The sequence below is a fragment of the Oxyura jamaicensis genome, chromosome 1, assembly GCF_011077185.1.
Source record: "Oxyura jamaicensis isolate SHBP4307 breed ruddy duck chromosome 1, BPBGC_Ojam_1.0, whole genome shotgun sequence".
Lineage (NCBI taxonomy): Eukaryota > Metazoa > Chordata > Aves > Anseriformes > Anatidae > Oxyura > Oxyura jamaicensis.
The window spans coordinates 52,309,373-52,335,925 of NC_048893.1; the positions used below are offsets into that span (position 1 = coordinate 52,309,373).

Sequence of the window (26,553 nt, forward strand, 5' to 3'; positions counted from 1 at the left end):
ATAATGTGGCATGGATGACTATAAATCCTCAAAGCATCTTCCTAATCCCCGTATACCCTTATCTGACTTTTAATTGAAAATACCAAAATCAAACCCATCTAATTATAGCTTTTACTGTAGTCTGGTGGACCGGATGCATTTTTTTAGTGGGGATTTGTTGCATTTTATTAGAACTTGGCATGGCTCTGAAAAAAGTTCTCTTTCCGTTACGTAGTGGCGAGTTGTTGGGAAGTATTAATGGTGTAAACAGGATCTGTTCCCAGTGTTGTGCTGGCACAGATGTTGGTGTGGCTGCATAGCAAGCTGTACTGGGGACCTGGAATGAACCAAAAGGATGGCTTTTCCACCTGGATGAGATTTCTCAGTGGTTTGTCATGTTTAACTGCAGATCCCTGTGCTGGCCTGAAATGGGGTGGGATGTGGAGGGAGGAGGATGCAGGATTTCTTAATGCATTTAATGATTTATTCCAGTTTAGTTGCATTTGAGCTGCAGCACTTCTTGGAGCAATACAATCATTGTCCACGTTGGCCGAGATGCGCAGTGAGACTGTGTTTTTTTTGCATTTTGTGGCAGCGTTTCCCTGTATTGTGCTGATGCTTCTGTGGTTTGTATGGAGGAATCGATCCAGCTGAAATACCAGGAAAAATGATATTTCAGCCAAATCAGCTTTCTGGTAACGGTTCGCAGTGTGGCTGTTCAAGTAGCTCTGCTGGCACAAGAGGACATAGTGAAAGGGGAAGAATGACTGTTCAGGCAGGGGACAGCAGGAGTTGCTTAAGCTTTGTTACCCTTGATGTGGACAGACGCTGAATGACATGCCAGCTAGGATTAAGAAGAAGATACCTTCCATCTGTGACATCTTCTGCATCAGTTAGGAAACCTGCAAGCATCAACCCCAGTGATAATCCGAGGCCTGTGCTGAAGTTCTCTTGGCCAATTTGCTGGAGGAACTCTCTTTATAATCCCAATATCAGTTAACACCAGTTGGTTTGGTACTGCTCAGAGGTGCATAGCAAACTGACGCGCAGCCATTGACCTCCTGACCCATTCGTCGTGGCTGGGCCTGGCTAGGCCGCTTTGACTGTAGCTTTTACATAAAGGTTACTGTGCTTTTACATAAAGGATGCCGGGTTCAGGGCACTGGCTAACGTGGATATACCTAGATCAAGAACATAGACTCTGCTTTACAACACTGTTGTTAAAATGGTGTTTGAAATGTGATTGTCCTCGTTTATGTAGGTTACAAATTTAATCGAATATCCAACATGCTACAAGTTCCTAAGTACATTTCCTATTTTCCTAGCTGAGGCAGTTCTTACGTATTTGAGCCATTTCACGTTCTTTTTGCCCGTGGGAAGAGAAAAGGACTCTACTTTTCTGGGGTGGATTGGAGTGGGGGATGAGCCTCCTCCATCCTAAATCCTTGCTGGGTAGGTGTTAGATGTCTGTCACCTGTCTGTGGGTTCAGACCTGCTTCCACTTGTCCACCGTGGATCTGTGATCCGACCTAACTCATTTGGTACCAGACAAAGTGTAATGTCTCCAGTGCATCTACTTTGAGAAAGCAAATAGGCTTTAGCCCCTGTAAGATGGGTGGAAGTTGTCCTTACCAGCCAGCCCCCTTTCTGAGCACATACTCTTCCTTTCAGCCCCTTTCCCCAGGCCTCCCATCACTACAGGGACAGGGCCTGGGGCCAAGCATATTGGCCACAATTTAACTCTTTCCAGCCTTTGAAATGATTACTATAGTTTACTGAACTATTACTTGAAATCTGTGTTTTAAGGGCGTGTGTTTCCAGGCTTCTTGTATCCGTTGTGAAGAGAAGAAGGGCACAATCCCATTTTTTTTTTCTTGTTGCACATTACCGTTAAAATTTGCTCTCAAATGGATGTGAGCAGTGTTTGCCTTGGACAGGAAATATATCAAGGAGGAGGCAGGCATGTTCTAGCCAAATTGTAACTGAAGGAAAGCAAATACTTTGTATGGCAGTAAGCTTTGGCTCAGTCTCATTTGTTTTGTTTTAACAAGCACCAGCTTCGGTTAGTGGCTTTTGTTTCCTTATTTTTTTCTCTTCCATGCTTTTCCCACTTCAGATCATGCAACAGGATCCTGGGAATCAATGTGTGACAGCAGGGATGAAACAGCATGTATTTGGTACCAGTAATTCTTATAGTTGCATTCAGTGTACGCTGAACAAGTTTTTCAGACAAACGTACTGCCGCTTATCCTGATCTGTGCATTACAGAGCAAACAGTACTAATCAAATGGAGTACGAAGCTGAAATGAAAGCAGGGAAGATGGCTATTTGAACTACTTTATCAGCTATTAATGTGCTGAATGTTGTCACGCACATTCACGTTAACTATGGATGTTAAGTGGGAAGTTCTTAATAAAAAATTGTATTGTTAAAGATGTTTGTCCAAGTCTGTACATTCTGATCGATTTCTGGAAGATTACCCAGATGTTTTTTACTTAGCTGCTTTGCAGCTAGCTCTACCTCCATCTTCTTGAAGCTGAAGGTTAGACTCTGGAAAAGTTTTTTGCTTCTTACGTGCCTGTGGTGCGGTGGAGTTGGTAGTAGTAGTCTTCTGAGTTTTGTCTGGGTGAAGAAGCAGCATACTGAGAAGCAGGAATCTTTCATCTTCATTAATCAAACCCAGATATGATTGTCCTGGTGTACTCTCCGTTAGTGTTTAAATGTTAACACAGTAACTATTCCATTGGAGGCTTCCAGCTGGTTTGTTTCTGTTTAAATTACTGAACATTAAAGAATTTTAATTTCAACATAATGTTGGCTTTTTAATAATTCTTTTAAAGAACTATGGAAATAAAAAAAAAAATGAGATCAACATGTTAGTTTAATCATTAAAACCCCTTATATATTGCACACTTCAGTTATGGTAGATGAGGCTTTAGACAGGAAAACTTTTCTGTGTAGTTTATATAGAATATTTTTCTTGCATTCATTGTCACTGGTAGTGATGGGGAAAGAAAGAACAGGGCAAGAGAATTATTTTTTGAAATGCAAATTAGATTATTTAAAAATCCTCATTCGTACTCAGCTGTCCTTCCAGGTTCAGTACGAAGGATTACTTTACCTGACTGGATTTCAAATTGATGGTTGTCCTCTTAAGACACCATTGCTGGTATAAAAAGAGAGTAATCAGGAGTTCAGCCAGATGCTAAATAGGATGACTTTGCTGGAAGCTGGACTACGGTGACTGACACAGTCTGCGGCGATTACAGCTCTAGTCTTCTCAAGATTTGGTTCATGAAATACCAAAAGCTGAGATCGCTTTCTCTTAAGTTTAAGAAAATGATGATAATCTGTAATTTTATCAGTAGTTTGTGTGGTGACCCTGTTGGAGGCATGTGCAAGTTTATCAGCTGGTGAGTTTAGCAAGTTTCAATCACTAGATGTGTCTCAGTTGAGAATGATAGCAAAAACACTGTGCTAAGGAGCTTGTTTCTCTAGGACATGGAGGTGCCATAGTGAACTGGAGGTATGGGTTAAGACTCCTGAGATTTTTTTTTATTATTATTATTTTTTATTTATTTGTCTTGCAGGTTGCCATCACGAAAGCCAAAGTGGATTTCTCCGGTGTGGTGTGCCTGCCCCCTTCCGTCATTGCTGGAAATGGGCTGGACGGAGGAGGGGCTGGCGAAAATGACGATGAGCCGGTGCTGGTGTCCCTTTCGGCGGCCCCCAGCCCTCAGAGTGAAGCTGTTGCCAATGAGCTGCAGGAGCTCTCCTTGCAGCCCGAGCTGACCCTCAGCCTCCATCATGGCCGAAACCCCAACCTTCCTCCGCTCAGTGAAAGGAAGAATGGTAAGTGGTGCCATGAACTCGGGTCTCATACAGTATGTCTTCACTGGTCAGCTTACGGGAAGTACCACGGTGTTGATGTGGTACGTGTTCTTATGGCAGCACTGCTGCTTAGCACTTCTTACAATATTTTATTCACTTGAAGAACTAATAATCTGGAGTTGACAAAACTGATTCCCATTGTTAGATGGGAGAGACTGATGTTACTGTAGAAGTTCCAGAGAGTCTAGTGATAAACAGAGGTAGATATTTTAGGTGAATGCCAGAAACAACTTCCAAACGTCCACGTGCTTTGTGGTGACTAAAAGTTGTGCAAGGCCTAGAGACAATCAAAGGAAGTGTTAACTCATCCTCTGACTACAGCCATAAAGGATCTGCAAATTTTTTTTTGTTGCCACTTTGGTTTGTACATTATCAGGGATGGATAATCTTTGTCACTGCAAATGTCTGAAAAGTTCTGTTATACTTGTTGGAAAGAGGGACGAGACCTAGAGTTAACAATGAAATACCCCAGCAGGTCTTCTAAATCCTAGAGTGAGAATGACCAGCACACATTTCTCAAGTTGTAGGTAGTTTATGAACAGTTATCATATGAATCCCTCTAACTGTTTTCTGACTGACAGTAGAGTGGCAGAATATAGGGTCACACAGTGCCTTGAGCACTGTGTTAGGTTTTGGGCCCATCGCTAGTAGAAGGACATCAAGGTGCTGGAGCATGTCCAAAGAAGGGCAACAAAGCTGGTGAAGGGTCTAGAGAACAAGTCTGAGGAGCAGCTGAGGGAATTGGGGCTATTTAGCTTGGAGAAAAGGTGGCTCAGAGAAGATGTTACCGCTTTCTATGACTACCTCAGAGGAGGTTGTGGTGGGGTGGGAATTGGTCTCTTTTCTCAGGCAACAAGCTTGACCAAGAGTAAATGGCTTTGAGTTGCACCGAGTGAGGTTTAGTTTGGCTATTAGGAAAAAAATCTTCACTGGAAGGGTTGTGAAGCATTGGAGCAGGCTGCCCAGGGAAGTGGTTGAGTCATCATCCCTGGAGGTATTTAAAGGATGTCTAGATGTGCTTAGGGACATGGTTTAGTGGTAGAGTTGGCAGTGCTAGGTTAACAGTTGGTCTTGATGATCTTAGAAGTCTTTTCCAACCTGAATGATTCTGTGATTCGATGATGTTTTCTGGTGTTGAGGGAATGTGAACTGTGTGAAACTCAAGATCACCAGGCTGCCACAGAACTCTGCATATTCAGTACCATCCTGTGACTGACTGGTGAAACCATTTGATAACTGATGGTTTCTGTCTGTGAATTCCTTTTGGTCATCTTCCATTACTCTGCCCTCTGGGGTATGTGTTGGTGGCTGTTGGCAGTATGAAGGGCTTTGTATGCAATTGTTGCAGTGTGAATTGCTTGTTACCAACTTTACATGCTGTCGACTTCAGCATAGTTGACTCCTGGGTGCCTTATAGTGCCTGGTGTTACATGTTGCATTATATGCATTATAGAGTGGTGTGTAGCAGCATGTTGGATATGCTGGGGAGCTCTTGGGTTGGCTTTATAGCCAGTACTGAATGTGTCTGCTGAAGTGATTTTAGAATCCATGAACTGTAGGACAGTATTTTGGATTGGAAGGATACCTCACTTGACATGCTTGGTTCTTTAGCTCTGGAAGCTGAGCGTGCCCTTCCCTGAAAAGCCTATCAGTGTTTGGTAGTTGGAAGAATTAGCTTCAACCTGCAGTATCGTTTTTAAGAGGATAAAGATTTTTCTTGTTCGAATGCATTATGCCATCCTTCTGTGATGCTGCTTTTAAAAGCCTTAAAAATGGAGAAGCTGGAATCTGCAAAACAGAACAAAAAGCTAATAATCCTTAATGTTTGCAGTCCTCTAAGTACGAGATAAAAGACAGTGGATGGAGATAAAGGTTAGTAGAAAATAAAAGAGAAGGAAATGGAATGTTGGTATGGTGGACTCTGATCTCAGCACATCTCAACTAGTGGTAGGCTATGGTATTTTATAGTTACGCTGACATGGAAACATTTCTAATGAGAATTAAATGAGGTAGTTTTGAAAGTGGTAGAGGGCTTGAAGGCAGAATGGGAAAAGCATACAAGTCTTTTTTTTCCAAAACCTGACAGCTGACCAGCTGAAGGTGACATTGTGAATTTACTGGAGGCAGAATTCTTCCCTTTGTAGTGAGTGAGACATGATAAAGGGTCCGGAAATGGGAACAAACAGTTTACTCTTGATGCCACAAGGAAAGGGTTGCTAGTGTTGGAACTGCTATGAGTACCTTGTTAGGAAGATGAACCTTGTAGCAGCACCTTGAATAGATAAAATAGGGACAAAACAGCATTTGTTATGGTCAGAGAAAAGAATATTTTGGTTATAGAAAAAATAGAATCTATGTACAATTCAGTTGTTTGAATAGATTTGAAAAATGGTATGATGGGAATGTTTTACAGAAGATACATGGTTTTTGTCTGTCAAAATAATGTTACTTTTACGGACTCAGCCTTGAAGCTCTGTCACTGGGGGCTGCCAATCTCCTTGACTGGAACAGGTAAAATACAGCTGGGTTTAAAAAGTATCTGAAATGGAGCACCTCTACATAGCTTTTGCTAAAGAAAATGAGGATATTCCCGGAAATGACTCATTAGGTGGGTCTCTTCAGAGCTGATTCTTTATCAGTGCTCAGCACAATAGTGGGAATTATACTGCTGGAGGTGCAGCTTTTCACCCAAGGCATAAAGTCCAAAGTCCCTGATGTAGACTACCTGACCTTATCTCCAGATGTATACAATGTTGTTTTTTTTTTTCTACCAGGGTGTAATATGTTATGTTATGTGCTGCTTGTGTGTATGTCCGTTCAAGTATTGTGGGACTGAAAAGTGCTGTTGAAATATGGTTATCTGCAAACTGTGGTAGCATAACAGGATACTCGGTTTAGCGAGTTGTTGAAGAACTCAGCTGATGTGTTTTGAGTCGATAAACTTGTTCTCCCAAATGGGAACTTTTCAGTCATCTTGAGGAAGAAGCTGCACACCTGCTGAAAGCTGTTGTGCTTCTTAAAGCTTCTTTTTTTTATATGATGTGTCTTTGTTGCTGTGACTTTGGCTTCAAACAACCTTTAGAGGCGATCTGTTAGTCGAGATGGCAATCTGTTTAAACATTTCAGCAATCCAGAGTGGCTGTAGAAGCCTATCGGGTGCTGTGAAACTGCTCCTGTGACAATCTGCCAAATTTAAGGTATGAGGAAGACTCGAGACGAGTGCTGCTAGAAGGGGAGGAGATGGCAAAACCAGAGGCTTGCTGGAAGCTGCCGATGTGTGTCAAAGGGTCTCCTGTTTGCAGTTCTAGACAGGCATTGCTGACTCACAGCTCAACTAACTCCTTATGCTTTACTGCTTAACCCTTTCTGTAACTTTTGCTTCCAGGAGGTTTTTCTTATCCGTAGATGTCTGTAGAAAAGTACTACGTGGATTTGCACTGAATTTGTTACTTCGGGCAATGGTTCCGGAATGTAAACTATTAGCTGAGGTAAAATTAGAAATTTCTTTGGCATGTAAAGCATCATGGATTGTATATCCCATGGGAGAACTGGGAGTGCAGTGCTGTATACACATGCTGCCACATGCCCTAAGACAACAAATTTCTTTCTGACTGCTTGTGGAAAACTGGAGAGCAGCAACAGACGGTTTCTGGGGGGCTTCTGGTTTGTTCTGTTTTTTTCAGGCCCAGGCTCCACTTCATGTTCTTCTCTCTTACCACAGCTACACATTATCCTTGTAGATCCCTGGTTAGATGGGTATAAGGACTTCAACCATGTTGCCTGGATAGTTGTCATTAGATTATATTAAATTAAAATGAGACAAAAGCCTTTAAGCGTGTGTTTGAAGGACTGGAACATAACGGATAGATAAGAATTTTTTTTTTGACACTTCTGTGGAAGGAAACCAAATGGGGTGAGGTGTTAGTAAAATATTTTGACGCCTTTACTAGGTTCTATGCAGGCATTAAGCTTAATGGAGTATTTAAGTATAGTTATTTAATTTGCCTTTTTGCCTCACAGTGATTTTTTTTTTATCTGAATTTCACATTCCATTTCTTCTTTTTTTTTATCCATGTTCATCAAGGCCTTGATCCCGCAACTTTCTTAAGTGATGAGAGATTACCAGGACTGACTCATTCTTGTAACACAGGCTAAAAAAAGGTCATTATGGAGTCATTTGAAGCTGTTACCTTGATTTCTTTTTATTTTTTTAGTTACCTGTAGTAAAATGGCAAGATAAGCTTTCCCAACCCTTAGGGCAAGGTTGACAACAAGGCTCTGATGAATGTGGTTAAAGAAAAAAAAGAGAACATAACAGGCTATGAATATATAATTTTGTGCAGTTTGATCATTTCTAATCAAGATTGTCCTTCTGTGTAGCTTTCATTTGAGATTATGATTACTTCCCTAGCTTATTGACCTTATCTTATTGACCATTTTCTTCCCCAGGTGAATTCATAGTTATCTCTGTGCACTGATCATGAAAAACATTGTGTTAGAAGTCTACCACTGCCCTGATGCTTCTCACTGTAGGCTTCTTTAAGGTTGGGTAACATTCTTTCAGACGAACTGTTGCATTTTATGATTACAGGTTTGGACAAAACTTGTACCGGCTTGTCAGTTTTTGGGGGTTTACTTGATCTGGGATGCTTGCCTTCTACAAAGTACCTACATATGTACGGGGGTAAGGAGACTAGCTGGAATGTGTGGAATTTGGTATGACTTGAAGTCATGTAACAGGCATGTGCTTTATGTATCCAAAGGTACTCCCATTGCTGTGGAGACCTAGTCCTGTACAAAGCATGGGATTAATTATTGCCACATAAACTGCTGGAGGTTATACCCACTTACAAATTGCAGTATGGAACTTTTTAAAAATTATTCTAAGGAGCTAATTTAGTGCCCATGTTCATTTACTGTGAAAAGACAGGAGTATCAGGCCACCTGGTTTTGCTTTAAAGAATTGTGTTTTGCTCCAATAATTGTTTTGTTAGGGTCTGTGTTCCTTTCTCCTGCCTCTTGCCCTTTCCCATCCTGGATTGTCGTTACACTGAATGCAGTCAGATTCAGAAATTATTTTTAAATATAACTTAAGATGGTTTTGCAAACTTTATAATTGTCTTCTTGCTACTGTGTCAATGTTTTTATAAAATCATGACATAAAGCTATCCTTTTAAAAAGTGCATGTTGTGACTTGAAGGTGGGTGTCTATGTTTATCAACAAGGGTTGTATTTTATTCCTGAACCCCCCCCCCTTTTTTTTTTCTCTGTGTTGACAAAATCATTCTAAAATTATTTGCTCAATTTTCTGTTCTGTTCTGCTGTGCGGAGGATTTCTGGAATAGTGACTTAGTTGCAGTTAATTACCAAGTGATGGTTTCTGCCTCATGCAGAATTTATGTGTGACGAAGATGCTTAAGTCTGTATTGTAACAAAAGGACCAAGACAGAAAATATATAGCTTTCTCTGATCTGTCCTTCACACACATTCCAACGAGGCTGCCTGTTTTCTCTTTTGTGTGAGTAAGAGGAATGCTTGTTAGAATAAAAACAACCAGTCTATCTTGGATAGATTTGTGCTAAGAGACTTTATGTCCCAGGGGACTATAAATTTAGTATGCTGTCTGAAAATTTCTGATAGAGCTATGAGATTCAGAGCATGATGGAAATGACTGGCCTGTTACTGATGGGAGCTACTAAACGACTGAGAAGTGGTAATCTCTTAAAATATTTAAAACAAACAAACTTTTAAATAGCAATGGGGGAATAGTTGAGCTGGAGGGAATAATGCCAAAGGCAGCTTTAATGTGGTGGCTTTAACAAGTTAGCTCTCAACACGGTTTTTGTTTGCTCCCCATCAAGTTAACGTGATTATAATGCCCTTCCTGTCACTGGCTTGTAATATCCCTCTCTTCTGTTTCTCCTTTCCAGTTTCTCTCTTGCTCTACTTTGCCTTTGAGGTTTCAAGGTTGAGGGCTGATGGATGAATATGTAGACGTACAATTTGATAGCTATTTAATAAAACACTTACTTTGGAAGAATTTAAACTGCTGAGCAAGTCAGATCCAGATCTGGGCAGTTGGTTTGCTTATGTAAATAAGGTCCTTTGGGTTTTGCTGTTTTAAGGGTAGTAATGGGGGAAGGAGGTCTGATTCTGTACAGGGAGAACGCCGTTCTGCAGGACTGTCCTACTTAAATAGCGAGTGGCTGCTTCACGCAAGTGAGATTTTCATCATTTCACAATAGCCACACGCTACTAATACTTGGCAAACTGAATCATAGGTTGGGTGATGGCCTGTTTCTGTAATGTGTAGCTTTCCTTATGAAAAAAGTCAAGTTTTCTATAATTTGATTTAAATTAGGATGCTATCAGCTAGTTCTGCAGACTGCAGCTGTCCTCTACAATCAGTACATTACCACCACAAGGTATAGTGAAGAAATCTCTGGCTAGAAGGCATTAGGTACTGCAATCTTCTTCTTCACTGCTGCTCAGATAAGCAACATCCAGTCATGTGGGCCTACAATAGCTCTTGTTACCTCTGAATTTTAAAACAAAACAAACCAACACCCTGCCATTCTGCTAATATTACTAATAATCAATTATCTGTGCAAATTTATTTCAGTGTTCTGTAATGCAGCTTGAGGTTCCAGGCCAATGAAGGGGTTTCTGTGTGGCAAGGCAAACTCCTTGTGGGGTGTGCATAGGATGCCATCTGAAGTCAGCTCTCCTAAAACGACATGACACATTGACTCATCCATGGAGACTTGTCACATGCTTTCTCTTGCCTTACACATTAAAAATGTCTGCTTTTCTGTCACTTCTTGTTTGCTTCTTTCTGGACAGTCACGTTGTTTTGCTTTGTCCTGGTTAATACCTTAAATTTCTTCTGTCTGTCCATAGTCACTGAGAGTGCGTACACGCCTTCCTCAGGGAGCTACGTGATGCGCCTTGGCGCCATAGCAGAGTGCCTTTCCTCCTTGCTCACACCGTTTCCCTTTGTATTTCCACGTATCACCAGAAAAATAAGCATGCATTTGCTGAACGTTGGTAGTTCCCTTTGTCTTGGATGAATGTAGATATTCACGATAGGTGTTGAAGCGACTCGTTTTGGTGATGAGTGTTTCCTAAATTCTCAGGATACGGTTCTCCATTGCAGATCCTTTCCATAAGGAAAAGAATTAACATTTAGGCAGGCAATTTACTGATAGTCTGGTTGTGAATCCAAAATCACATAGGTAGCGTTTGACTATGACAGAAGGCCAAATGAGCTGATTTTTGTCCTTTCACAACACGTTACTGCTGTGAGAAGTATGGAAATCAGATTAATACTACAATATCATCACAGGAAGGGATTTTCCTGTAATGTTTCAAGTCCCAAAATGAGTTTCTGCTGCCTCCTTTGAAGCCCCAGATGTGTTTGTGGAGGGGAAGGAAGATGTGGTGCTAAAACCTGCCGTGTTCTTCTCTCTCAGCTGTTGAACAGCTGCTGGGGAGTTCTTGCATCCGAGTATTAGAGAAACCCTGACGGGACTTGAGTTTGGAGGGCTCAGAAATCAGTGCAAAAGCCCTTTTGCACACCCAGTTCCTGACTTTCATGAGTACTGATGTGATGGGAGAAGGATTCTGACTTGCTCCAAAGGATTTTAAATCTGAAAATTGGTCTATCTATGATGCAGGGCTTAATATATTTTTGGGCTTGATGCAAGTAATATGCAGTTACTTACTTGCAGGTGACCTAATGAGAAGTGACAATGAATCTTGGGAATGGAGGGGAATAAGGGAAAGCTGCTCTGGGGACAGAGGTGTTGGAATTAGTTTAAGATAATTAAATTATCTTTTGGGCAAATTACTTGAGACTCTTCAGAGGCTGAAATTGAATTTCCTTTCTGTTGGGAGCTAGAATCATCTAGTGAGGAAAGACTTCGTTCTATTTTTTATCTGTTAGTCTCAAGAAATATTTGACTATGAAAGTTTTATCCAATATCCCAAACCTTTTGAATCTGAATGTGGGAAACAGCCTATTTTTTTTCACCTGTGGACAGGTTGAATGGAGGCTTCGATCCATAATGGGAGAAATACGAAGAAGAAAGGGTGTTTTACTTTTGTTTGTATGTTTGTTTCTTTTTAAGAAACAGACGCTACCATCTCTTTGGAAGAACTTCCAGTCCTTTGTTACAGTAGCTCAGCTTTAGTGTCCAGCAATGGGGTTTGATAGGGATAGAGGAAACAATACAATTAGCAAGACAAACGACTGGTGAAGACTGGCAAAAAGTGGCTGATCTACAGGCAGGATGTATATGTTTTTGGCCATGTTGTTTCTAAGCTGAGGATGACTGCGTGTTTATGTTAACACTGGGTCTCCTTGTCCTTGGAATGAAGTTGCCTCATCAGCAGAGCCCCTTAGGGGATTTGAAAGTCTATCCAAGACGTCATCCTTCTCTTTTAAAAGGAGAAAAAACTTCCAGTTCTTATATCCGACCCCTTCCTCCCCCCTTCCTTCGGCTTACAGAGCATCAAGGGGCGGACCTTACTACTGCAAACTACACATCTTGCGTTCCCCTTGGAGTATTCATTTTTCTCCTAGCAGTAATTTGATTCTGGGCTGTTCCAACTTGCCTGTTGTGAATAAGCAGAGAACTGCATGTTGAAAAACTGAGCTTTCGCAGTAGGCACAGTTTTCGTCACATGAGGATGAGAATTTCTTGCAAGTTTTGAGCGAGGTTAAAGTTGATAGGTCTTTGTGCATTTTTTTCAATCTTTTTTTACCTGACTTTATCAATCTGTATATAAAGGGAGTCTTTAAGGGATTGTAACCCTTGAGAAAAGGATCAGCATGACGCTGCTGGAACCAGAAATGCAGATGACAACACTCCAATCAGGTATCACCCCCAAACGTATCCCATGGGTAAATTTTGCTAGCAAATGATGGTGGCTGAGCTATATTGGGAGTGCCAGGAGGGTACGTGACTTTGAGTAAAGACAAATTAGAGAGTTGTCATGATTTCATGTGAGTTTGAATGGGTACTAGTTGAGTGTTAAACATGGATCACTTTCAAGCTTCACTGGAGATAAAATAATTTTTCTGTTCTTCATTTGGAAGCCCCCAGGAGTTATTCTAAGGAAATTCTTCTGTTTAGCTTTTGGCTTATTCATTGTTGGTGGTTGTTTGAGAGTTTTATTGTTAATTATTTTTCAATTAAATGTATTCTTGATACTTTGGAAAAAGTTTAATTTTTTTTTTTTTTTTTTTTTTTTTGGTGGGGGAGGAACACTTCTCATGCTTTGAAACTTCCTAATACTTGTTTTATGACTTAGGAATTAAAATGGCATTGTGTTTATATGATTTTGTCCTAAACACTGTGGTCTTTTTCTGATATTACACTTGGCTGTTAGATATGTACAGAGTTGTAGTTCTGACGTGTAAGACAGGCTAGAGTTAAAATTATCTGTTAATGACTGTATGGTGTACTTATGTGGGGCATTTTTATCTGCGGCTTTGGGACATTCTGTAGTTGTGAAACGTAACAAGTATGTATACATATGGGTGACCTCTGTTTTATGGATGGGAACACAGAATGACTAACCTTGGTAAGATTTGACAGCAAACTAGTAGTAGCTTAGGACGTTGGGCTTGCATTTGTGTACTCTTTTATCATTTGTGGAGTGTTGCCTGAAAAGTAGAACATAAAACTCCAAAAGTGTCGAGACAGACTTGTTTCTAAGTCAAATGCTTTTTCTTTTCCTTAAATAGTGACTTGGAAAGAGATGAGTGAAACAATAACTTCATAGTTTTATATGTGTGGCTTTTTGTTTTAATATTTTTTTCTGAACATCTGTGTTTCTTCTGGATGTGCAGCATTGCTTTCCTTAACTTAGTCTTACATTTTGTAAAATATTTGAAGATTGGATGTCAATAAAGAACCCTGTACGATCCTTATTTTGTAGTTCTGACATATTGTTTGCCTGTTTACAGAACCAAAGCACGTCTTCCACCTCCTGTTACAGATTGGAAAGGCAGGAGAGGTTTTACGTCAGGTGTGCATCTGGTACGGAGTACACACTTCTTGTCCTAACCCATAATACTACAGAGAGGTGTTTTAAGACTATACAGTCCATCATTCCTCTAGTGGTACTCTGGTAGTCTGTGAATTCTGGAGTTAGCAAGGTATTTGGTATGGAACAGGATGCGTATGGCAAGACGGTAATCTGTCTTGTAAAGAAATTTTATTTTCCTTGATATGTCAGTCCTGTGAAGGCCTGAAAAAGACATTTACCTCAGTATGCTTTGTTTCTAACAGGTTTTCTAATTGTCTTAATCTTTTTAGATAAAAAAGAGCCATGCAATTTACATTTGAGGGCACTTGCAACTGAATTTGTGCATGATATTCTGGGAAACCCAAAGAATAAAATAAGACATCAAAATTAGGGAAACAGCCTTCATTTAACAAAACTTTAGTTATGGCTGTGTTTGTCTTTTCTTCCAAATGATGAAAATTCTTCAGGCTTGCATTTAATTCTTAGGATGAGAGTTTCTCCCAGTAAGGAGAACTCGTACATCTTGCTTTTGTGACTACGGTCACTGCTTTTGCTTAAGTCAGCTTATTTAGGCTTAGATTATGCAGTGACGTTTTGAGATGTTGAGGCAATTTCCTGGCAAGCTTAGCTTAACTAATGAGGGATACAAATTTATTGCACCTCTTCCATCAGTGGCAGCTCTCTTTTCTCATGGATCAACTACTGCTGGGAAAATATTAAGCAATAAGCAGCTAAATGTTTACATAAATGGGTTCACAGGACTGGTGGGGAAATAACGTACAACAACAGGATGGAACCATGTGCACAATAAGCCTTAAAGACTTGTCTTGAATCATGGAAGTGTATTACCAGCTTCTAGATAAGGAAGAAATGCTTCTGGATGCCAAGACCAAATTGTTCAAAAAATTTTGCTTTAAAAAAAAATAAAAAAATAGTGACTTCAGCTGCTGTTGATTGCTGCTGTTGTTTGGCTGATTGTGATAAGTCATCTGTTGGGCCAACCACCTGAGGCTTTTTAGAGATAGAAACCGAATCTCCTTTCTGTTAAGAGCTAGAGTCATCTAATGCAGAAAGACTTAATGCCCTGCTGGAAAGGTAGAAGCTGGAAACTATTGTACCAGTCAACTCATCAGGCTTGCAACCTGCTTCTCAACAGCCCTTGGAGAAGTAGAAGAATCACGGCCTAAGTTGTGTGAATAAATTGTCCTGATAGGCTTGAGCACCCAACCATTCAATAAGGACAGCTTCATGACTTTGCATGCTTTAAGAGTGCTTGAGCTATGGAGTGCAGGCTCTAGAAGGCTCCTCCAAGAGAATGCTTCTTCAGAACAAAATGTAAGCAAAGCAAAACCAAACTGATTATTTTGGTGCATGTTGTGTTAACAACAACAACAACAAAAATTAAACCCACACAATAGACCAAAAAAGGGAAGAGTAAAAGTCAATGCAAGTGATAACGGTTGAGGAAGAAAAGGTGTAGGTGAAAATCAGGCTGAAAAGGCATTTCAGAAAGGCAGTAGAGCCAGAAAAATTCATGAAGAGTAGAAACAACTGCTGTATTTGACATCTCATTGGACTACTGAAATAATTTGAAGAACCAATCCAGCCATTCAAGCAGTAGTCATGCAGTGTGAGGCCAAGTTCCAGATTCACAATCAAGAATATGGCTTTGGAAACCCCCCTGGTGCCATTAGGTATGTTTTCATTCTGTTGAAAATGAAGCTGATGTGCAGGCCTGTACTGAGCTCTTGGCAGTGGGAGCTCCACCATTGTCCTTTTTCTCCAAAAGTCGCTTTCTGCTGCCTTCAACCTCCCAGAATCCGACTCATTTGTTTTCTTTATTTGTTGATGCCAAAAGCTTGTTTCCTTCTCCTTATCTACCTCAATCTCATCTCCCTGTGTACCCTTTCTGTTTTTTGTTCCCCTGAAGCCTTTTTCTTATTCTTGTCATTACCTAATTATCCCATATGGAGATCTTGCACATTTTTTTTGCTGTTGATCACTGCTCAGATAAAGATACAGACTGAATGCTTTGTTGGTATGACCTGGCTTTGTTCTGTAACACAGGCTGTTTGGCTGTTGGAATGAGTCACAAATATTTATTTTTTGTTGTTGTTAGTGAAGAGAGCTGTAGGAATTTTTATTTTTGTTATTATTTTTTACACAATTTACAATCTAGTAACCCTTAAGACAGTTTTGCAACAGCTGCGGATGGGTTACATGCAAATTAGGGAGATCTCAGCAGCCTGGGATATGCTGCTGGCCTTTCTGGAAAGCTTATTGTAGAGAAAAGTTCCCTTGGATTGACATCATTTACCTACGATGACTGATGTTTCTGTGTAGTCTCATGTCCTTGCAACAGCTTCCATATTCAGACCTCACTATTCATAGTAGTGATGTGGACTAACAGTTGAATTACTGCTGTTGTTTTTTTTTTGTTAGTACTCATACTAAAATTATCCTTCCAGAGGATATATCTGCTGAAGCAGATTTTTTTTCAGTTTGATAAAAATCTGAAGGTGCATTTAGTAATATTAAAAGCTCAGCATTTCTGGCAGAACTAGAGATCTTATATATGCAAATTTTGTGCTTAAATGACAAACATGAACTTTCAAAGATAATTTTCCCCTTAGTTATTATTGTTCGCTAGATCCTTTTTATGACTTCTAGGAGTTAACTGGGCAGAAATGTGTGTGCTCTACGCATGTAGAGATACGATCAGCCAGATAAATAAAACCCAAATTTCACATCACTTCTGCAGACATCTTGCATGGCTGGATAGGAGTTACGGCCACTTAGGGCTACTCAGGTGCATTGCCAGAAGTAATGGACATTAGCAGAAGCACCCGTGGCCAAATGGCTACTTTTGGTAATGAGTTCCATTTCGCCGTACTTCTAACTTCATTTATTGCTCTTGGTTTGTTTCTGGGCATTACACTGTGGCTTGTGTTGTCTTGGAATATAATGCACATTAATAATGGCCTCGGTGTAATCCTAACTTCTTTCTAAGAATAAAAGGGAAAAATGACCACCTTAACGGGGGTGGTTTATTGGATAGCATCTCTGGATTTCAGTATGATGTTCCACTGACCTTCAGAAAGAGCCTCAATCTCTTCAAGACCAAGCTAGGTGTGCAAACCAGAAGCAGGTTGTTCTGAACTGTAAAAAGAAACAATCACCGCAAATGAGCGTCATCTTGAACCAAATGTAAAATGTCATCACTTATTTCCAGGAAAAGTGTGTTTCTGAGCTATTTTAGCTGATTAGGAATATAGTAAACTCAGTTTAGGACAAACTGGTGCTGATTCCATTCATTTTTCTTTCAAAATACAGCTCCTGGGCTCTTTCTCTTTCTTTCCTCTTTAAAGTAGCAACGTTGAAGTGCTTTAGGGATATCAGCTGCTAAACCACATTTAATGGGCAGAAAGAGGACAGCACATCTGTGAATTCATAGAGAAGGGAGTTGTCCCCCTTTCAGCTCTTTGAGGCATGTCAAATGTAGAGCTGCAGTTTCTGTGGCTGGCTTTTTCTTATTTCAAATGAAGTTTAAATTCAGTGCTGGCTCTTGATATGCAAATTGGAAATGTCTTATTTATGCACTTAAATGACTTCTAACTTCATTGTGTCTTTTTCAAACACTTGTTAGTTGGATTTTCTTTCTTACTATTTTCATTTACTATTAAGTTGTTTTTCTTTTTTCTTTTTTTTTAACTGTAACCCCCTCCCCTGAATAACAGACCTTAAAATATCAAATTCTCTTCCTGGTTGTCCCCTAGGTCTGGAATTGCAAGATTGCAGTGAGTTCTTGAATCAAAGCAATGGGGATTTGGGTTTTGGATGGAGGGTGGGGGTGAGGGGAGAACATTACTGGCTCTCTAGTTTGCATCATCACCACTTTAAAAATAGAGCTTCTGATTTCAGTTTGGAATCTGTGGTATTTGGAAATGTAACCTTTTGTATCTAGGTAGCAAGTTCCTGGGGATTGTAAAGAGTTCCCTGGTTGCTGGTAAAGTTCCCCGAGATGTGTGCATTCTGAGTAGTGATAAAGTGACGCTTCGCTGGCTTTTAACCAGAATCCTGCATGTGATCCAAAGACTGAACAGAGTTATGTGAGCTTCATCGTCATCGTGCAGAGGGAATTCTTTCCGAAGCAGCAAATGGGACGTTGTTGAAGTCAGCTTTAAATATGGAAATTTTTATGCCAGAGCTACTAACTGCATAAAGGTCTGAGTTGGCTCTTAGAAGACACGCAGTGAGGAGTGCACAACTGTGAGCTGCAACGTTGCTGAGTTATTCCATTCATGAAAGATTTGAACATAACCTTTTGCTGCCTTTTATCCCTGTGATTAACTATTGAGTAATCAAACTGCTGTTGTTGTGTTAGTCAAACCAGGGCTAAAGGATGGTACTAATTAAATATGTAAAACATGCTTTCCATTTTTATTTTTTAATAAAAACTTTAATGTAGAAGACTACTCACTAGAATCATTTAACTGAGCAGTACCTATTTCTATTGACAGCTTTAAATTTAAACAAGAACCTGCTGGAAGTCCAGTAAAACCTGGAGCTTGCGTTTGTTGAATTGTAAAATTACTTATTAAAAATAGTATTTTTTTTTCAGTTGGTTTGAAAATGCTCTCTGTGCATTCATGTTATGCAGTGAGTGTTGCACTACAGGTTGAGACAGAGGGAGGGGAAAGAAAAACACATCCAGGCAGATTTTTGTCTTTATCCCTTCTATGAACTAAGATGTGTGCACACATGCTCTATTTGTTCTAAAACAGGGAAGATGTGGCAGACACGAAACAAATATTCACTGACTGCTTTGATTCCTAACCTTTCTTATGGCTCCATCTTATTTTAGAATAATTAGCTAACAAGAAATAACTTCAAGGGGTGTGTGTGTACAGGTGCACCACTTTCCAGTTTACATACTCGATTATGGTCGGCTTGCCAATCTTTTGTACCATTCACCAATTGATATTAAAAACCAAATGAAAGCTTAAAATGTATGTAAGCTCATGTCAGGTTTTTTTGTGCTGTAACTTTAAGCAGAGTATTTCTTGCTGAGAAATTAATGCATTATGTATTATGGGCTGCGCTTAATTGCCATTACTGTAATCTGTAAGCTACCCTTTCATTTACATGATGAATATAAAATAACCTTCCGTGTGCTCTGCTCCCTCTCTCTAAGCTGATAACGCCGCTTGCACCAGACACGCCTTGCCTAAAAAAGTGCAGCGTGGACACATCCGCTCTGTCTTCCGCTTACCTGTTACCCCTTGCTATCCAACGTTCACATTTAAGAGATGACTAATATTTAACAAAGCACTTAGGTTTCTATTCCTGCTTGGTGGCAGGAATTCAGATTAGGGTTTAGATCAGGATTGTTTTCTTTCTTGTAGTGGTAGGATTCATGTCCAGTCCGTGCTTTGCTCACAGGATTTAAAAAGCAAATATTTCTAAGTTTCAATATGAAGCAGTCTCTAAAGTATGCCCAGAGCTGTATAGAGCAGTGGTAGAGGTTACATGGAACTGTTGAGGTTTTGGGAATGTCTCTGGTTTTGTCTGATGTCATGTGGAAACGGACAAATTCTTAATATTTTTAACCCTTTGCACTCTGCTTTTTTACCAATCGTAGATAGTTCCTAGAGCATCATAAACAAAACAGACAACAACAAATAACCCAAGCCTAGTGAACAACGATGATGAAACAAACAACCAAACAACAACAACAAAAACAGTTACCTACAATTTAATGTCACATCGGGATGCCCCCTGTTGCTGTGCTGATGCACCTCAGTTTGGACTTAGAGCACCCTCTGCTGTTCTGACCTTAGGGCTCTTCCAAGAAGTGTCTGGCGCTTGTTTCTAATTCTCTTTTCAAAGGGAGAAACCTCAACTGGTCATCTTGTGATGGTCTCAGCTTATTTTCATTTGTGACTAAGCAAACACGAGCTCTGCCCGATGGAAGTGAAACTAGAGTCTTTATCTTAATGGGAGAAATATTTCTTCCCCTTACTTCCCCCCCACTAATTTAATTACATTGGCACGGCTCCCTTTTGTGCATAACTTTAGTGTGTTTTAAGAATGTTGTAGAATTTACCAGTAGTTTTTTTTTTTTTTTTTTTTTTTTTTTTTGGTAGATGGAGTCATAAAGAAACAGAATTAACCTTCAGGGTCACAGAGCTGCATCCCCTGCTGTTGCAAGTAGCGAGGTCCTATCCTGTCCTTCACAGTTTTACCAAGCACCGTTTTAAAAAAGCAGTAGATTTCTCACTTGCCAGCAGCTCACACTGGAAAGCTGACCTAGAATTTCCCTTTGGTTAAAAATATTCTAACTTTCAATATTAAATGACTATGTATTTTAGTGCCTTTTAGTTGAAACAGCTTTTTGTACTTAAACTGGTGCAAACCTTAATGCAGACTAAATGTTTTACGAGAAGAAGCTGTACCCAATTTACAGTGTCCTGAAGTAGACAAGTGCTAAAGTAGCGTCTCTTATTGTGACCTGATGAATGCTATTTTATATCTTTCTATCCTGATGCTTATTTTAAATCATATTCTCCAAGTAACATTAATGACACTTAGTAGGCATTATGCACAGGATGGGAATCCCAACAGGTTAGGAACCTACTTAATTATCCTGTGTGAGAAGTAGGTTGAAAATTTGTTTTTATGGTTCTTTGTAGTCTCTACCATTTTCTCTGCCCTGGCTGTTTTTTCTCAGAAATGAGTGTATTCCAAATAAAGAAGCTGCAGATTCCAGGGAAGCACAGGCTGACTAAATCAGTCTGTAATGAGAAGTGGTCTTGATGATTTTGTTTTCTTTTTCCTTTTCCTGCTGGAGATGACTCTGAAGCTGTTTTTCCTTGTGTTTTTCTTTCAACATTTAATATCTGGATTTTACATTCACTGATGTCAACTAAAATAAATGATGCACCATTGAAAAGTGAGTAGTTTTGATTTGTTAAAGTTATCTCACATTGAACTACTCCCAGTTGAAAATGGAAACCCCCAGACTTTTGGTTAAGCTCTTCAGAAAGTATCTTGTACTTGACTTATTACAAAAAACACCTAAGGCTCAGAGCCTTCAAAATTCTTTCACTGAAAGCTGAAATCAACAGAAAACCCTTTGCCGTGTGCCTTCGCTGACCCCGTATTACCTCAAACTAAGTAAGAATGAGATCCCGATTAGTTGGCTACTTATGGAGAAACTTCTACCGCTAATCTTATCCTGAAAATCCGGAGACCAACGTGTGAACATGCCTGGAGCAGCGTAGTACATAAGATGTGGTCTCTGGCAGGAACATTGCAGCCCATTTAAAAGTCAAAGCATCTTTAAGTTTAATCTAGAAATGTACCGGCAACCTGAGGGGACCAGAGAAGAACAGCAATTTCAGACAGAAATTCAGTGTTCTGCAGAAGCTTAAAGGGCTTGTTGTTTTGTTTTGCTTTAAAATTTTTGATTTCTCTATCAATTTAAATGTTCCACATGCAAAATCTCTCTCTCATTTTGTTTTCCTCCCCTTTGTTCTGGGCGTTTGCATTATGGTGGCAGAGTCAGCGACTGCTTATAATAGACTGCTCCACTCCTCCCAGTTCTCCTCGGAGAGAGGCACCCGCTGTTTGCAGTGGTTGTTGATTTAGTGCCTGGGAAGAAGAAGGGTTTTTGGACCACTTCCTCGTCGCTCTCTCGCTAAGGGAGCCTGCGTCATTGAGAAATGTTTAACCTTCTGGCCCTGAGGCAGGGCTGGAAACTTTGCTGACAAAATCTAGAAGCTAAAACCAGATCTTGAAAATGTTATTTATGTGAGCTGCTCTTTTACTTTGATTTAATTAGGACAGGAGATTGCAGAGTTTGTTTTAGGGTTTTAAGTAGATAATAATTAGCAGAGTGAGCGGGAGGGAAAAATGAGTTCTTTAATAAGGAATGGTGAGCAACTGGTTTAGGGGAGGAGGAGAGGAGTCAGGGGGAGAAGACAGAGAAGTGTGGGAGGGCTGTATGGGGGAAAGGTTGTCCTAAGATCCTAACTCAGATAAATGCTTAAGTATCTGTTAATTTGGGTAAGGAAGCTGGCTGTGCATAATTTGATTCATACAACACAACATTTTCATGTGGAAGCACAGCCTGGAAAATGAGAAAATTGAAGAGTAGGAATTTTTAGACTTTACTTTCAAGCATGAGTTGGTTGTGGAGAGCAGGGGGCCTAAATTGTGGTGGGAGCTCAGATTTCCAGAGGTTTGATCTAACAAGAGGTACTGCCTCTCCCTGTAAACTTGGGTATGACTACCGTATGTCTGATTTTCCCAGACTGTCTGCTTTTTTTCCCCCACATCTGGACCATGAGGGTTCTTTTAACGCTGAATTTCCGGATGTCTGGCTGCCCCGCTGGAGCTACACCCAAGCAACCAAGAGGGCAGAAGAAAGACTTTTAGAAATCCTACACATTTCTGCAGCATACTTATAATACTTACAATATATACTATAATAAATCTAACATATCTTGAAAGAGTTGTGCTTTTGCAAATTATGTATATAATATGCTTGTAGTACGAGGAGTAATCCTGGCGTGTCCCCGGAGTGTTGGATTTATTGTATGTGCTCTGGCAAGCTACGGAGCACATGCTTGCATGTTTGTCTTCAGAGTATTCCAATCCAAAATGTGGCAGCTCTGCGTCTAGGGCTCCAACCTCTTTATGGTGATGAGATTGAAACTAAAATGAAAAAGCTTGACTCAAGGGTGAAATTACAGGAAGCAGTTTGAACTGACCCAGTGATTTGTGATGACCAACGGAGGGGCAGGAAGAGGCCCAACTTTTCTTCACTCTTCTGTTTTTCATCCATAGCAGCTCAGTGCTTAGCTCCAGCTAGCTCGGATGCGGCTTTTGCAAGCAGTCTAACCCATCGTTGAAAACAAATTCATCCAAAAAATAAAGGTTTCTGCTGGCTCAGTGAACTTTCTTACAAGACCCAGAGCCATCAAAAGGAATGATGAGAAGCGGAGCAAGATGCTGGATTATTTCATCTGGCTTGTGTAACATCACTCAAACCGTGTGTACTGAATGGTGGAACAATAAGGTAGAAGAGAATGAGTTTCAACCAATGAAGTCATCAGTAGGATAAGAAAACTGCTGAAAAGTAGATCATGGGACCAGTAAAGAGTTGCAGTGGCTGGGCAGTAAGTCTAGCAGAGAGGAGAGATGAGACAGCAAGGAAGAATAAGCATGATAAGGTGAAAGACATAAATAATTAAGAAATTGTGAAACTAAAAGTGGGCCATTTTATGGTCCAGTGTAGATATCACACTGGAGAATATTAAAAATATGCACATTTCCCTGGTTATTGGGTTTGTCATGTTAGATTTTTTAGTATTTACTCTGAGGTTAGGTGTCTGTGAATGGATGAGCAAGCTGCTGGAAAGAGGGTGGCTGTGGCTCAGCCACAGGATGGCTGAGGTGGGACTGACCCCTGGAGGCCCCTGCTCCAGCAGGGCCACCCGGAGCAGGCTGCCCAGGGTCACGTCCAGGAGGCTTTTGGAGATCCCCGGGGTTGCAGTCTGCACAGCCCCTCCGAGTTGGGATGTTCAGCAGGACTGGGCCTAGTATTGACCCCTGGGAAACTCTGCTCATTACTGGCCTCCAACTAGACCTGTGCCGCTGACCTCCACCCTCTGGGCCTGGCCATTCAGCCAGTTTTCGATCCACCTCGCTGTCTGCCCATCCTTCCGTCAGCCTCTCTGTGAGGATCTCATGGGAGACAGCACGGAAAGCCTTACTTTACTGAGTCAGGGTAGACAACATCCGCTGCGCTCTGCTCGTCTGCCACGTCTGGCGCTCCACACTGCAGCTCAAGCTTAAAGACAGTTTTGCCCAGTCGATGTCTTGCTCAGGCAACAATATTTTCTGATAGCAAAGAGGTTTGAGTTTATAGTCAGTTCTGGCCCTAGCATGATGTGCTAGCCAAAAGGAAGCATATGGCAATGTCTATCCTGTGAAAATTATTTTTGCTCTAAAGAGTTTGTTTGTAAGTGACTTCTGTTAAGGCAGCTGTTAGATGCATTGGGAGCAAGCATCCGACTCCTGTCAGATCATAAGAACTGGCAGGCACATAAAAAACACAGCTTTTTCAGTTGCACGCTTGTCTACTCGGTTATATCATCAGCCCATTTGCTTTTATTCAGCCCTGGTTTAACAGCCCCCGTCTTGTATCTGCATTCATGACAGATTTGGTAGCCAAGGAAGGATGCTGGGGTTTCTAATTCCAGCTCTGACACACAGAATGTGTTACATGTAAATCTCCCTACTTGTTTTGACCCAATTAATCAAATCAAAGAGTTTTTTAATATAAATGGATTGTCTGAACTCCATAAATAGGCGGCTCTGGCTGATGAATTCTGGTAACTCGTACCAAAGTGACGAATTCTTAAATGAGTGCCAGACAGTTGAGGAAAGATAGTGACTGAAAAGACTTCTGTGCATTTCATTCCAGGTGAGCTCATACATTTAGGAAGAAGGAAACAAAACAGAAAGCAGAGGCCAAATCGGAACGTAATGTTCCAAGCACAGCTATCTTTACAGTTGTAAGCGCTTAGGCTACGTGCCTTTAAGGGTTTTTAAGCCAGTTCTGGATTAAAACTTGTAAGACTTGGCAGGTTTTGCTGGGGCAACAGAAGAAGACGCACCCTGCCAGTTCCTTGCCTTTTCCCTTTGCTTTCATGGCTGGGATTATCGGAACTCTTGGATCTGACATCAGGTTTGTTTTAAAAGCAGTGATGCTACTTGCAAAAGAGGCCGGTGCCTCTGCTTCCCCCCACTCCTTTCTTTTGGGTAACAGCATACATCAGATCAACTGTGCTGTATTTTACTGTACTTTCCCTACTGCTCTCACAGCTTTTCTGTCTCAAGCTTCTGCCAGTGACGGTAGTATCATCGACATTTAAAAATGTAGTCTCACATACGTGAAAGCGTCTTTGTGGCAAAGATGCGGAGCATCAAGCATGCAAGCTAAGCTTAGGATGTAACACCACAACAGTATGTTTTGTGGCAGTTCCCTGTACGTGTGAACTTACACTGTGTTACCAAACTGTAAAAGCAATGTGGCTCGCCCTTGCTTTCACTGAAGGGAGTTCTTTCTTGTCTTCATGGTCTGTGGGTAATTGCTGTTTCTTACAGGCTGGTATTTGGTGAGTTTTTTCCATCCCCAAATGGTTCTTTTTAAATGCTTGAAAAAGTTTTTTTTTTTTTTCCTTAAGTGCATGAAGAGTTTTGGTCAATTCATGTTGTTTGGGGAAAGTACGATGTTTGGGTATAGTAGCTGAGAGTATTGTGACCAAACTGTTGGAGAGAGGTGCAAGTGATGCACGAACTGGGAGAAGTTGTACATTTCCCCCCAAGATGCTGTCTTCTGTTATAGCTTTGAACAGCCCCATGAAAAATAAACCTTTGGTTTAATTAAAGCAGAATACGATTTATGTAAAAATGTAGTCTGTGAAGGAATGGTAGTGCTGTCAAAACGGAACACCCCTCAAGTAATAGCAACGTGAATAACTTGAAGGCATTAAAGGGCTCCTTCCATCATAGCACAACCAGGATATTTTCCCTGTTAGTCAAAAGATGAATAATTTAGTAAGATGCATGTAAAAATTAACCCAAATCTACTCTTTCTCCCTCTTGAGATTCCTGCCTAGTGTTACACTTACGGTTTGAATTCTCTGCGTGCTTGGAGAGGGTTGAGTCCATACGAGATCCTGGAAGCCTTTTCCTTTTCTACCAATACAGTTCTTTCCACGAGAGTAAACCGTTGTGCACCTTGACATTGTTCTCAGCTTATTTTCTGTTGTACCTAAAGCTTAGAACCCGGATGTGCTATGCATTTTTGTATTGGAAACAAGCATTCAGGTGTTGAAGTCACCCCGAAAGCTCGAGATGGCGTCTGTCCAGGGCATAACAGAGTTTCAGCGCTAAAGGAAGGGTTTGAGCATTTGATGTTGGAGGTGATTTATAGATACTTGGCAATGCAAGAGCTGAATTTTACACTCTAAAGAGGAAATTATTCTGTCTCCAATAACCCTGACGGTAGCTGTTTTTTACTGTGGAGTGAGGTGAGCATCCATGACAATGGAAGAGAGGACCACTGCTTTCAGTAGCTACTGAACTGGCTTAGCAGTATCACAAAGCTTCCTCTCTTGCTTTCCCTCGTCCCAGCCTCCACAACTATCACTGTGACGAAGCACTTGAACCATTTTTGAAGAAAAAATTAACAGTGTTTATGTTGAATCTAAGATGATTAATGTTGGCTAGTAACATCCTATACGATTGGGATTGTACATTGTCTTTTTAGAACTGTACTTCCATTAATGCTTAGTTGTTTCAGGTTTGGGCATTCTTCTGCAACAATAAAGGGTAAATACACATTTCAATAAAAATCTAGATTCTGGGACTGCCATCTGATGTGTCTGGAGAACAGTTTTCTCGGCAAAAGTCACAGTCCTGTAGAAAGAGTTTGTCTGTTAGCTGTTCTGCTGTTATAAACTGAGAAGCAAGGGAAGGGTTTGCTAATCCTCTCACAAGTAGTGTGTAAACATCAAGCACAGCCTGGCTCTTTCCTCTCTTGCTTTGGGAGCTAAAAAACAGGCTGCGTTTTCC

The 26,553-nt window shown here is 40.6% G+C and overlaps 1 long non-coding RNA gene across 1 annotated transcript; it reads left to right on the forward strand.

Moving 5' to 3' along the window:
* The first annotated feature begins 3,695 nt into the window (after positions 1-3,695).
* LOC118173817 lies at positions 3,696-20,857 on the forward strand. Its single transcript, XR_004754406.1, has 2 exons — positions 3,696-3,831; positions 17,870-20,857. It is a non-coding gene; the product is annotated as an uncharacterized LOC118173817 (long non-coding RNA).
* Positions 20,858-26,553: the final 5,696 nt, after the last annotated feature.